The sequence below is a fragment of the Canis lupus genome, chromosome 7 (assembly GCF_048164855.1).
Source record: "Canis lupus baileyi chromosome 7, mCanLup2.hap1, whole genome shotgun sequence".
In the NCBI taxonomy this organism is placed as follows: Eukaryota; Metazoa; Chordata; class Mammalia; order Carnivora; family Canidae; genus Canis; species Canis lupus.
The window spans coordinates 22461397-22475541 of NC_132844.1; the positions used below are offsets into that span (position 1 = coordinate 22461397).

Consider the following 14145-nt stretch of genomic DNA (forward strand, 5'->3'; position numbering starts at 1 on the left):
CAGAGAAGTAATTGACATTCTTTCATTTTACAACCTCCTTCCCCTCCATTCACTCTGTTTTAACTACACTTCATCCTTCTACACATTTAGCAGTTGCTTTTCCATCTCTCTGATGTACTTTTGTCCTAAGGCATCATATAGCTCATTCCATCCAGGTTCCAATACCTTCCTCATTATTCTCTTCCCTTACTATGTTTCCTTTCAGAATATGTTTTGTTATTATCTTAGTACTTATCACTACTCCATGTGTTGTATTTTTATTTATTAGTTTAGTATCTGTTTCCTCCACTAAAATATAAGCTCCACAAGACCAGGGCTTTTGTTCATTCTCTATCGCATCCCAGTGCCTGGCACTTATAGATATTTAATAAATATTTAAATAAAGCAAGAATTTATTCATTTTTCTGATGGTGTCTGGCCTCCATTGTGGATTGTTTACACCAACTAGAACATTTTGACTGGACTCTGTCATTTTAAACCTGGTCTATCAGACCCTCTTAGCAATCCCTAGCTCTCACAAGCATTTCCTTCTTGCATAAGTTACCTAAGATGTTTAATTTTGCTTTTAACAAATGAACTCCAGTGTACACAGCTTCTTAATCAACGTTTGAATTTCTTATAGCACATTCTTTGCTCAACCCTGAGTAGACACCAAAAGAAACTGGAAACTCACCATCCTACAACTCTGTATCTTAGAAAATCCTTAGAAAATCCTTTCCCTCTATAATAGTTCTTAGTTCTGCCCTCTGGGGCAAAAGGAAACCAACTTCATGCCTCTATAACTAATAAAAGTAAATAAGATTAAAGTAATCAACAAGGAGATGGTATAAATGGTCAATATTATTAGTTATTTGCATCTCAAACAAGAAACTGAATATTTAGCATAGGTTCCTGTTCTGCTTTTTCCCTATTCTATCTACTGATCCTTTCCCAACATTTTGTATTCCATTTTCTCTCTCTGTTAGAACAACAAAAATAAAGAGAAAGAAATTAAGAAATGAGGAAAAAGGAAAGTACCAGGGCAATGCAAACATTGTTCAGGGATTTCCATCCACACACCCCTCTCTACCTATTCCTTATCATGAGTCTGAATATGTGCTCTTGTGATGGATTATGTACAGCACCTTATCTATAATGTGAGAATCTGGCCAAGTGTGACCTTAGTCATCAAACACACACTTATTGGATAAATAAAATATATTCTACTTCCTAGAAGACTCAAAATTTTGAAAATTTTAAATTAGAAGAGAATCAAGCTTTTTAGCTGAGAGAATATGTCAGATAAATAGAAAAATAACCTGATTTTTTTAGTTAATAAAATGAGGCAGTAGACTAAGGAATTTTGAACAGAAAAACATAGTCATGGACAGATCACTGAGAAGAATCTCCAAAGTGATAACAGGACTAGGCTTTATATCCTAAAACTGCATTTTCCTATTCCTTATGTAGTTTGTGTCTGGATTAGCTTTACATCTGTAATAAAATGATTTTGACAGCCCATGAGCATGTTGCTGCTGCGACAACTTACTAACCTGGAAAGTAAAGGAAAAGAAAAAGGTCTATGTTCCTAAGGCCACAACCATGAGAGAGAACTCTAACAAGGCAGGAGGAGCAAATTGTCATCACAACTCCTCTTTCTTTTCATAACAAGCTTCACATTGCTTGCATACCCCTAGCCCTGGATCTCTTTTACTTAAATTGTGCTCTACTACTCTGCTTTCCATCAGGCATAAATAATTCTTTTTCCCACTACCTCCAGTTCTCTTATTACCTTCAGCAAAATTATATTAATATGAATTCTCCTATTCAACTGATTCTTAAAACCAATTGTATAGAATTAACAGTCAGCCCACTTAGTGACATAATCTTACTATTTTGCTAACAATAAAAACCATGGAAAGCAGCAATATGCAGCTAAAGCACTGGACAAAACTTGTTTAAAAAAGGTCTTGCTTTCACATGAATATGTCTCTCTCATATCTATACTCTTTTTCTACTTCTATAGCTATGGTCTGGTTCAGACTTTCATCACCTCTAAATTAGACAACTGCCAATTCTAACTTAGCCTCCTAAGTGTCTCTCACTTATAACATCAGTATCCTTCAATTCACTTCATAACATTAGGCAATCTTTCTAAAATACAAGTGGAGAATACAAATTCCAGTCCAGGTATGCAGAAACAAAATACTACATTTAAAAACATCTGAAAGGTGCTAAATAAGAATTCTCATACTTCAGGATTTAGAAAAAGATACATCAAAACAAGCAAATTTTTAAAAATCAGTTTAAAAGTTTTGGTATAGTTTATAAGTAGACATAAATAAACAAATAAAGCTGCATTATGCTAATGCCTTTACGGCTATTATAAGATATCATAGTGTCTTGTATTCTACAGCTTCAATTCCAATATTCATATTTTCCACATTGCTATCCTACTTATGCTTACATATGATACAGAGAATTCTTAGAATGTTCAGGTTAAAAATCACTTTTTTCTTTCAAAGCTCAAATCAGCTAGAAAATGGGAATAAACTATTAATTTTTATTTTACGTTTGCATTTTCATTTTGGAGCCTAAATTGTTTTTGGAGCAGAAGAAGAAATACTCCCCCTGCCCACCAACACTTTAAACGTAAGTCAGGAGCTTGTGGTGGTTCATTTTTTCCTACATGATAGAAACCTCATCTGAATAAAAAACCTCCATTCAAGAAAGAAGGCAGAGCTTAGAGAGGGACAGAAACAGATTCTTGTTTAGATTATTAGAGTTGCAAAATATAGCTGTGCTTGGAGCTAACATATTGTCTAAACATGTCAGAAAAATCATGCAATGCAATGTCTTTTAGCAATGAGTTCAGCTTATAGCACTGCAACCTGAAGACTTAGAACTAATATAAGAATCTATTCTTTATGAAACTTCAAGATGAGAAGGGAAATCTAGAAAAGAAACGAGTGATCTTCCTCTTATGGAAGATAAACTCCCTAACATTGAGGGTTTGCCAGGCTTTCTTTGTGGAAATTGTAGACATTCCAGTCATTTCTTCTTCTAGTCATTGTACCCCACCCCAACCCCTCTTCTGATAGAATTTTCCAGAGCTTGCTTCCATACTTTGATGAATGAGCAGGTATGGGGCCTCCTCCCAGTCACAGCTGATTTTATCAGGAGTAGGGACCATATTCGAATTGGCCAATCCAATTCTCTTTCCTGAAAAATATGAAATTGTCTAATCTCTGGTAATGCTTAGACTGAAAGGACATAATTCAGTGTGCACATTTTTACACATGCTCATTAAAAAACATCACATAAACAAGGAAAAAATGTGTTGCAGTGATAATAAAGGAGGAAGCTAAGTATCCAATATGGACCAAAAAGACACAGAAAGACAATAACTCCCTTGGTCTCAGACTTGTTATTCCATATGCTAGCTCCAGTCCTCCTAATATCTGGCTACATTCAATATATTCTCCCCTTGCAACTTGAGCTAGTTTGAATGGGTTTCAACTACCTGCAGCCAAACAACCTCTGTCTGAAAAATGACCTGTCCAGTGTACATGAATTATTTTGAGATCCTTTAAATAAAAGTTAATTCAATTCCAAATACGAATAAATACATTCCCAACTTTTACACTCAACTCATGCTTTTGATGACCTCATCTTTAAGAAAAATTCCACAAAGGCAAATTCTCTTGCCTATACACTGTTTGCAGGTTGTCCATCTCAAGGGCTTAGCTTTAGCTGTTTGGACATTGATGGACCATCAAATGATTCAATACATACAGAGAAAATGAAAAACAGGTACAGGAACCATATTTTTAAAGCATGATCTCAGATGTACTTATGGGTACTTTCATCAGAATGATCCTTCTAAAGTCCTAAATTGATCACACCCTTCCTATTTCAAGCCCTCTTACGGTGCTCCATTTCCTTTGATGTAAAATTCAAACTTATAGATGCTTAGTGTCTCCCTACCTCTCCAATCCCATGTCCTCTTCAATTCTTCATATAAACCTTCCTAGCACTCCTCAAAGTTTTTCAACACAGTATACCGGATGCTAGAATAAAATCAACACATCCTTCTGGGGTTTAAGGGTATTGCCAAAAGCTACTCTTGCAAGTACAAAACGTATATGAAATATTCATGTTTGATTGCATAAATCTGTATATTCTATTCAATAATATATACATAGTGTTTTGAGATATATTTCCCCAGAACTGACAATCCATGGTGAGTTTTAAGACTGTATCATTTATTTCTCTATCCCTAATGTCTGTGAGAGTGCACAGCACAAATAAGGTATTCAATAAATATTTCTCAAATAAGTAAATAATAAACACTTACTGGATGAATAAAGTATCTATTCTGTGGCCTTACATACCCCTGCCACAGAACTCTGTATGACAGCTGAGAAGCAGAGCTCTGGTCATTCCGAACTGCTTGCCATATCCTGACAAACCAACACACTCTTCAAGATACAATTAATTGTCATCTATGTGGAAGATTTCCTCCACTACTCAAGGGAATGTATCTCTGTGCTCTATAAGCACCTCTATTATGAAATTTAGTAGACTCTATTATAGTTATTTGTCTGCTTCATTGTCCTCCCTACAAGACTAGACACTTCTGGAAGGGGTGATTCATGCTTTGCTTCCTCAGTAGCACCAGCACCTGGCCCATGGTTGGCTTTAATAAACGTTATGTTGAATGAATAAATGAATGAATGGTCCAGATTACCTGGAATAGACACATGGCCACCAGCATTATAGGTCTCTGCAGGTCACCACTAAATGCAAAAATCAGCATAGTGAGGAACTGTAAAACCTAGCATATGCCTCTGGCCAAAACAGTAATCTGTTACTTCTCCCTTAGAAAAACTGAGAAAATGATGAAATTATGACCAAAAACAATTTAAATGCAGAGACATCAGTTTTCTTAACCACACCAAGAACTATTACACATTATAATTTCTTCCACCTCAATGGACCTTACAACTAAGTAGTTATGAACTAAAAGAACAAAAACATCTCTCTTACGGGATCCTTTCCTTCAGCCACATGTCCTATTACTCACAGAGGCCAGTTAACCCTGCCAGACCCTATAACTGATTGTGAGGGGATTTCAAACTTTATTCTTAGCACAGCTAAGCATTTAAATGTGTTAGAAAATTAAACACTAATGAATTTGTCCAACGGCCCAAATATTTATCTTTTGCTTTAGAAATACCAAAGGGAGAAAATAGAAGTTTATGCAGTGTGGGTCATGGGCACATAGAATAAACAGCCAATCTCCAGTGCAGTTTGTACCCTACTCAGTGTTAGGAAACCCTTCCAACATTACTGTGTCCTTTATAATCTATAACACTTTGGGGAATCTGAAAATTGTTTTGCTGCCAAAGCATGGAGGGGGAAGGAGAGGCAACATGCCAGCTCTTAAAAGCAAGCACAAAAGTGCCATTCTCTCGCCCAGCAAAACAATAAGATTAGCTCTTTTATCACTAATTTTTCACTCTCCTTGCCTACTTTGTAAACACGGCATGGATGACTTTGCTTCTTATCAGCTGCAAACTGAATCTGCCTTTGTTGAAGCACAGTCAATCAGCAGGCGTTCTGTGCATACACTCAGTGATATACCCAGCTGAAAAAATACAGACTTTCATTTCCCCAGCAATATCAGAAAAAAAAGAATGAAAAACAAAAAGGACTCTTCTGTACAGTATAACCTAGAGTTCATTTACTCTGCCAGACAGAATGAGATTAAAAACCAATGAAGGTCAAAGCTATTAACATTTGGATCAGAGGGCACTTTGCCTGTTAGGATCTAGTTAGACTGGGCCTTTGTAATTGCCCAGTTTGTTTCCAACATGTCATGTAAACACTAACATTAGCTAAAGCCTGGGTGGTCTCAGGCTCCACACAGGCAGCTCAAAGGCCAGCTTCATCTTTGATTAGCAGCAAAACCACGCAACTCTTTATACACCAATTTGAATAGTCAATGAACCTCTTCATTTTTGCTGGTGCCACTTGGTTGTGACATTTCCAAATGGACCATAATTTGATTTCCCTTTAGAACCCTTCTGCTGTATACTTTTTTTTAAGTGTGTGATTGACAGCTTCCTTGCACACTAGGCAACTTTAAGGGCCAACACATTAGACTTAACAAAGAATGCCCTTGATCATCAGGAGAGACTAAGGAAATTTGAGTGCTAGTCCAGAAGTTAACCTTTTTTATTAAATTACTGTCAACACACCATGAAACAGCTTCTTCCTCAAATTCTGGCAGTAACATCTTTCCTTTGCTCTTATGTTTCCCCAAAATTGTAGCTGAACTCTGAGAGCATTTTCTGGACTAAATTTATCACTCTCTACACTTATTGCCCTTTGCTATTCCAAGCAAATAAGCATGGAAAAGCTGTATGAAACTTTGAATGAATGCCCAAACCTTTCAAAAATAGCTGAGCAATATTTACATTTTTATTAATACTGGTACATGTAAAGGAAGCTCTTCTACCTTCAATACCTTTGTTTTCTTCTCTATCCACATCTAATTTAGTCCTCAAAGCCCAAATCCCTCTGAAGCCTTCCCTGACTACACCAAATGTCAGGAGTCCTCCAATGTTATGAGTGCTTATGTTTGAACTGGCATGGTTTGCTATTGTCTCTTGTTTACTAATATCAGAGTTTTAAAACGTCATTATTTGTTAATTCCCATTTCTCCTTCTAGACTCTGAGCTTATGAAGGACAAACTCTATGGTCCATCTTTTTATAACCGACATCCCAGTGCTTGGGACTAACTTACTGAATGAATGAGTCTTGAGAAGAGTAGAGATCACTTTGAAAAGAATACTTTTGCTGTATTCCCAATGGTACTGATGTTATTTAAATTAAGCATACATGGATGTATCTATTGACTACAAGAATGGTGCAATTATTCTTAATAAAATCTTATATATACTAACTCATTTGGGACTTAAAAAATTCCAGAGTCTACTTACCTTCTTAGGTTATTTTTTATTAGACAAATATTATTTGTTCATTGCTCTTATTACCTTGCTTTGGTTAGACTGTTTAATTACAATGAGACACACCCCCAATGAAGCTAGCATTAAAAATCAGCACCCTTGGGGGATCCCTGGGTGGCTCAGTGGTTTGGCGCCTGCCTTCAGTCCAGGGCATGATTCTGGGGTCCCAGGATTGAGTTCCACACCAAGCTCCCTGCATGGAGCCTGCTTCTCCCTCTGCCTGTGTCTCTGCCCCTCTCTCTGTCTCTCTATGTGTGTCTCTCATGAATAAATAAATAAAATCTTAAAAAAAAATCAGGACCCTCAAAAAACATAGCCCACACTGAGGAAAACTGCAGTCAGGCATCTACCTTTCTATTTCTGTCTTCATTTTTGCTTCTCAAGTAACTATTCCATTCTCTACTCTGCTTTTCCATGACATATCACTGCCATCTCAACATTGTAGCTTCAGCCCTTTAGTCTATATAATATTTCAAACCCAGAACCCAGAGAAGTCTGAATTGTTCTGTCCATGTCCCAATCCAATTTAGGGGATGGAAAAACTAGTTGGCCCACTTTGATTTATGTTTCTACTTCTAGTCTAAAAAGACACAGGAAACATATACTACCCCTACCAAGGCTATGGTTGAAATATGTTCTCTAAGAAAGGAATGGAAGAAAGTGAAAAAATAAGCATCATTTCCATTACACATATTTCTGAACATTTTTACCATGCACAAGAAAATCTTAGCTCATTGCTTTATTATGTGTTAATCCAAACAGTTTTTATTGAGCATTGACAGTTCAAGGTTCTAAGATAGATTTCCAGTTACCAAAGGGACTTGCAGACTCAGTGAGAAGAAATACACACTTCAATGGGAAATCAGGCATGGGAAGAGATAATTAAAATATATTGTGATGTGATAAAGAGTACTGCCAGCTTTTCGACAAATACTGTTAGAACATTTGGATATTCATATGCAAAAGAATAAACTTCAACCTAAACCTCACATTTCATACAAAAATTGACTCCAAATGGATCACAGGTCTAAATAGAAAATATAATATTATAAAAGATTTAGATACAAAACATAGGAGAAAATCTTCATGACCTGGAGCTAGGCAAAGAGATCTTATATATAATATCAAAATCATGATCCTGAAAGAAAAAAAAAGATAAATTGAACTTTTGCTCTGCAGAAGATACTCCTAAGAGAATAAAAATACAAGGTACAAGCTTGGGAATAAATATTTGAAAATTGCATGTATGATAAAGGACTTATATCCAGAATACAGAAAAACTCTTAAAAACATGATAGTAAAAATAAATAAACTCAATTTTTTAGAAGAGTAGGGTATAAGACTTTCATAAACATTCCACCTAAGAGCTATATGGATGACAAATAAACACATGAAAATATATTTGACATTAAGAGTCACTGAAAATTGTTTAAAATTAGAAAATTCATTAATATAAAGATTTTAAAAACACATTATCATCTCAACTGTGAAATTAATTATTAATTAATTTAATTCAATACTACTTCATAACAGAAAATCATAGTAAACCAAGAATAAAAGGACAGTCTGGGAGAGCGAGGTCAGCATTATCACAGATGCATCATGGTAAGTTACTCCTCTGTTCTCTCCTTTTTGATTTACAACTAATCAGATCCATAATCAAAAAAAGATTTTTAAAGCACCTTGACACAATATGCCAGGACACCTGAGAGATCAAGCCATCTGTGCCTCTGGGTAGATGGGGCCACGGAGGAGAGAGGGCAAAGCTGGTGTCACAAAAGGCAAGAGCAGATCCAGCAATAGAACAGCGTGACTTTTGTATCAAAGGAAGTGAAGGCTGAAGGTGTGAGTGTGAGTCAGCCTGGCTGTATGTTCTACAAGCATGTTAGAGGGACCTGTAGCTCTTTCTGAGGAAAGACTGCAGTGAGTACGGGAAAGGGAAAGGAAAATAGGCAGAGAGAACTGAAGGACAGTGTCTCCTGCTGTCTTCCAGGGATTCTGGCAAGAGGATTGCTCATGGACATCTAGAACCTGTACCCCCACATCCTCACTCAAAGATCCCCCTAGTAGGCCATGGGTGTTCCCAAAACCCTAGTTACTCAATATATACCTTCTACCACTCTGACACCATCTTTTTTACTCCCCAACTATTTTTTTTTTTTTTTTTTAGTAAGTATCCTCCTAACCTTAGCAGCAGTCAGCTGTAGTTAGAGAAGCCAAAAACTTCTGGACCACCAGCACCACCATCTGAAAAACAAAAGGAAGGCTCTTCAATTAGAATCAAAATAAGCAAAACCTTATCTAAATAAGAAAAGTGTTCACTCTTCAAATGTGGCAGCAAATGTACTTTTAATCAAATATCATGAAAAATCACAGTAATATGGTATCACAAAAAGAAAATGACAATTTCCACCAATTGAATGCAAAGACATGGAATATTACAATCTGATAAAAAAAACTTAGGGATCCCTGGGTGGCACAGTGATTTGGCGCCTGCCTTTGGCCCAGGGCACAATCCTGGAGACCCGGGATCAAATCCCACGTCGGGCTCCTGGTGCATGGAGCCTGCTTCTCCCTCTGCCTATGTCTCTGCCTCTCTCTCTCTCTCTCTCTCTCTCTCTGTGACTATCATAAATAAATAAAAATTTTAAAAAACCTTAAAAGAACTGTTATGAAGAAATATAATGAACTAAAAAGAAAACTCAGAAAAGCAAACAATTTTAGGAATAAAATTATAAACAGAAGGAATATTTCACAAGAGATTGAAATCCTAAAAAAAGAACACATCAGAAATTCTGGAGTTGAACAACCTAACGAGTAAGATAAAGAAAGCATTAGAATGCATTGGAAATATAAAGCAGCAAAGCAGCTCAGATGGAAGAAAGAATTAGTGCTGGGAGATAGGAATCTAGATATGACTCAGGTGGAAGAGTAGAGAGAACAAAGATTCTTAAAATTGAAGAAACCCTATGAAAGCTATAAAACTCCATTAGAAAAGACAACATAAGAGTAATGGATATTCCAGAAAAAGAAGAGGACAGAGTTTATTCAAAGAAATAATAGCTGGGAGGACAGCCCCAGTGGCGCAGCAGTTTAGCGCCGCCTGCAGCCCAGGGCATGATCCTGGAGACCCTGGATCAAGTCCCATGTCAGGCTCTTTGCATGGTGCCTGCTTTTGTCTCTGCCTCTCTCTCTCTCTCTCTCTCTCTCTCTCTTTCTGTGCCTCTATGAATAAATAAATAAAGTCTTTAAAAAAAACATTTAAAAAAATTAACAAAAAAAAAAAAAAAAAAAGAAAGAATAGCTGGGAACTTTCTAAACCTAGGGAAGAAATTGGATATAAGCCCATGAAGTTAATAGAACACTTTATTATCTCAATGCAAAAAGATGTTCTCCAAGATACATTATATTAAAACTGTCAAAAGTCAATGATAAAGAATTTTAAAGACATCCAGGGGAAAAAAGACAGTAATCCACAAATATACACCCATGATGCTATCAGTAGATTTCTCAACAGAAACTCTACACTACTCGAGAGAGTGAAAGGATACATTAAAAATATTAAAAGATAAAAAATGCCAGCCAAGAATACTCTATTTGGCAAAGTTATCCTTTAGATATAAAAGAGAAATAAAGAATATCCCAGGCAAACAAAAGCTGAAGGAGTTCCGTTACCACTAGACCTGCCTTACAAAAAATACTGAAAGGAAATCTTCAAACTGAAACAAAATGATCAAAGTACACAAAACTCTGATTAAGGTGCTCAACAAGTTAGATTTAGGATACTGTAGCTCTTTATTAGAATAGTATATTAAACTCACCCCAAATAGCCAATGGAAGTTTGAAAAAGAAAACCAAAGCTGGTGCCATCACAGTTTGAGACTTCAACCTCGATTACAAAGCTGTAACCATCAGGACAGTATGGTACTGACACAAAAACAGACACATAGATCAAGGAACAGAATACAAAACCCAGAAATGGACCCTCAACTCTATTGTCAATGAATCTTTGACTAAGCAGGAAAGAACATCCAATGGTAAAAAAAAAAAAAAAAAAAAAAACACACACACACACACAGTCTCTTCAACAAATAGTGTTGGGAAAATTGAGCAGCCACATGCAGAAGAATGAAACTGGACCACCTTCTTATACCATACACAAAAATAAATTCAAAATGGATGAAAGACCTAAATGTGAGACCGGAATCCATCAAAATCCTAGAGCAGAACACAAGTAGCACCCTTTATGACCTCAGCCACAGAAACTTCTTCCTAGACACGGCTCAAAAGGCAAGGGGAACAAAGGTAAAAATGAACTATTGGGACTTCTTCAAGATAAAAAGCTTTTGTACAGCAAAGGAAACAGCTGACAAGAACCAAAAGACAACTGAATGAGAGAAGATATTTGCAGATGACATCTGATAAAGGGCTAGTATCCAAAATCTATAAAGAACTTATCATCTTCAACACCCCTATGAGATGTTTTATGTAAACTTAATGGTAATCACAAAACAAAATCTAGAGCAGAGATGTGAAACATTAAAAAAAAAAAAGATTAAAAAAGGAGACTAGGGGTAGCCCTGGTGGTGCAGTGGTTTAGCGCCACCTGCAGCCCAGGGCATGATCCTGGAGACCCTGGATCGAGTCCCACGTCAGGCTTTCTTCATGGAGCCTGCTTCTCCCTCTGCCTGTGTCTCTGCCTCTCTCTCTCTCTCTCTCTCTGTGTTTCTATGAATAAATAAATAAAATCTTAAAAAAAATGATTTAAAAAAGGAGACTAAGCAAATTACTATGGAAAACCACCAACTTACTAAGGTAGACAAGAAAGGAAGAAAAAAATGGAAAAATGAAATAACTAGACTGCAACAGGTAAAATGGCAGTAGTAAATTCTTACATCTCAATAATCACCCTAGATGTACATGGATGGAACTCACCAATCAAAAGGCGCAAGATGGCTGGATTATTTTTTAAAAATCCAATTATATGCTGATTATAGGAGAGTCATCTCAGTTCTAAAGACACATATAGGCTCAAAGTGAAAGAATGGAAGATGATATATTCCAAGCAAATGAAAAACAACAGAAGGCAAATGTAGCCATACTTATATCAGACAAAATAGACTCAAGCCAAAAAGGATAAAAAATGACAAAGAAGATCATTATATAATGATAAAGGCATCAGTACATCAAGAAGATAGAACAATCATAAATATATATGATCTCAACACCCAGGCACCAAAATGTGCTAAGCAAATAATAACAGATCTTATTGGAGAAATAGACAATACTGTAGTGATTATAGGGGACTTTAATACTCCACTATCAGCAAAGAATAGACTATCTAGACAGAAAAACAACAAGGAAATTTTGAAATTGATCCACATTTTAGAATAAATGGATTTAATAGACATATACAAGATGTTCCATCAAACAACAGCATAATACACATTTATCTCAAGTGCGCATGGAACATTCTCCATGATAGATTATATGATAGGCCACAAAACAAATCTTAGTAAATTTAAAATGATTTAAATGATATAAACTATCTTCTTTGACCAAAATGATATGAAACTAAAAATCAATGACAACAAGAAGTGAGAAAATCTACAAATATGTGGAAACTAAACACACTTCTAAACAACCATTGGGTCAAAGAAGAAATCAAAAAAGAAATTTAAAATTATCTCTAAATAAATGAAAATGGAAATACAACATATCAAATACTGTGGGACATAGAAAAAGCAGGCCTGCTGGGCGGGGCAAGATGGCAGAGGAGTAGGGTCCCCAAGTCACCTGTCCCCACCAACTTACCTAGATAACTTTCAAATCATCCTGAAAACCTACGAATTCAACCTGAGATTTAAAGAAAGAACAGCCAGAATGCTGCAGAGAGAAGAGCTTGCACTTCTAACAAGGTAGTAAGACAGAAAAATAAAATAAATAAAATAAAATAAAATATAATAAAATAAAATAATAAATAAAATAAAATATAAAATAAAATATAAAATAAAATAAAAATAAATAAAAATAAAAATAAAAATAAAAATAAAAATAAAATCCAGTCGGGGAGAGGCCCCATGAGGAGCTGGCTAAGGCCCAGGGGAGAGCCTCCAGGACAGGAAGGCCCAGCCCCAGAGAAGCGGGAACTTTAAAAATCTACACCGGATTCTACCCGGTCAGAAACGTGCTTAGCAGGGAACTCAGGCAGCATCCCAGGAGGGGCGGTGGAGCCTCCAGTCTCCCGGGGTCACTAACAGAGGAGGTGCGCCCAGGGGAGAACACCCCACACCCCGCGGGCCGAGGGCGGTAAAGGGCTGGAGTGCACCCGGCGGGGCCTCGGGGAGAAGCCGGTGGGTCAGGCAGGGGCTCCGGGGGAGGGGGCTGTGCCCTGCTGCCTTCGGGAGCTGCAGCTCCGGGAGCATGATTCCAGCAGCGCAAGCCCCAGAGCCCAAGGCACCGGGGGACACAGCTGGGATCCTGCACTCCCCCCAGGACAGGTGGAGGCGGGAGGGCCCAGGATAGCGAGGACGCTCCTGCTGCTGGGCGCCCCGGAGCTGTGCAGGTCAGCGCCCCTGCCCAGGGAGCATCTAGGCCAGTGTGGACTGGGAGACTGCAGTGGTTACTGTGGGGAGCTGGAGAGCTGGCCTCGGCCAGTGTTGTTGTCCGTCCTGGTGTCACCGTATGCCTGGGATGGAGCGGGCCCTCCAAGGGACAGAGGCCTCGTGGGGTAAACAGCTCCCACTGAGCCCAGCACCCGGCAGGGGGAGGGGCAGCTCCCCCAGGTGCACACACCTGAGAATCAGCAAAGCAGGCCCCTACTTCAGAAGACCAGCTGGAAGGACAGGGGAAGAACAAGTTCGTGACTGAGCAGCACTGGAAAGCTCCAGGGGAAGTCAAGGGATTTACAGTATATAGAATTAGAGGATGCCCCTCCTTGGTTTTTGGTTTTTGGTTTTTGGTTTTGGGTTTTGTTTTTGTTTTTTGTTTTTGTTGTTGTTGTTGTCGTTATTGTTGTTTGTTTTTTCTTTTTCTTTTTTTTTCCTTCCTTTTTCCAATACAGCTCTTTTTTAGCCACTCTGCACTGAGCAAAATGACTAGAAAGAAGAGCTCACCACAAAAGAAAGAATA

General features: G+C 37.5%; 1 long non-coding RNA gene across 3 annotated transcripts in view; it reads right to left on the bottom strand.

Moving 5' to 3' along the window:
• LOC140636249 (uncharacterized) overlaps positions 1–11238 on the bottom strand; it is a 146032-nt gene extending 134794 nt beyond the window's left edge. Inside the window, exons 1-2 of one of the 3 annotated variants that reach the window (XR_012033549.1) lie at positions 11203–11238; positions 9201–9261 (exon numbers count right to left, since the gene is read on the bottom strand). This is a non-coding gene — a long non-coding RNA (uncharacterized lncRNA). Of the gene's footprint in view, positions 1–9200; positions 9262–10835; positions 11030–11202 lie in introns of those variants that run through there. The other 2 variants (XR_012033550.1, XR_012033548.1) reach the window with 2 other exon arrangements.
• Positions 11239–14145: the final 2907 nt, after the last annotated feature.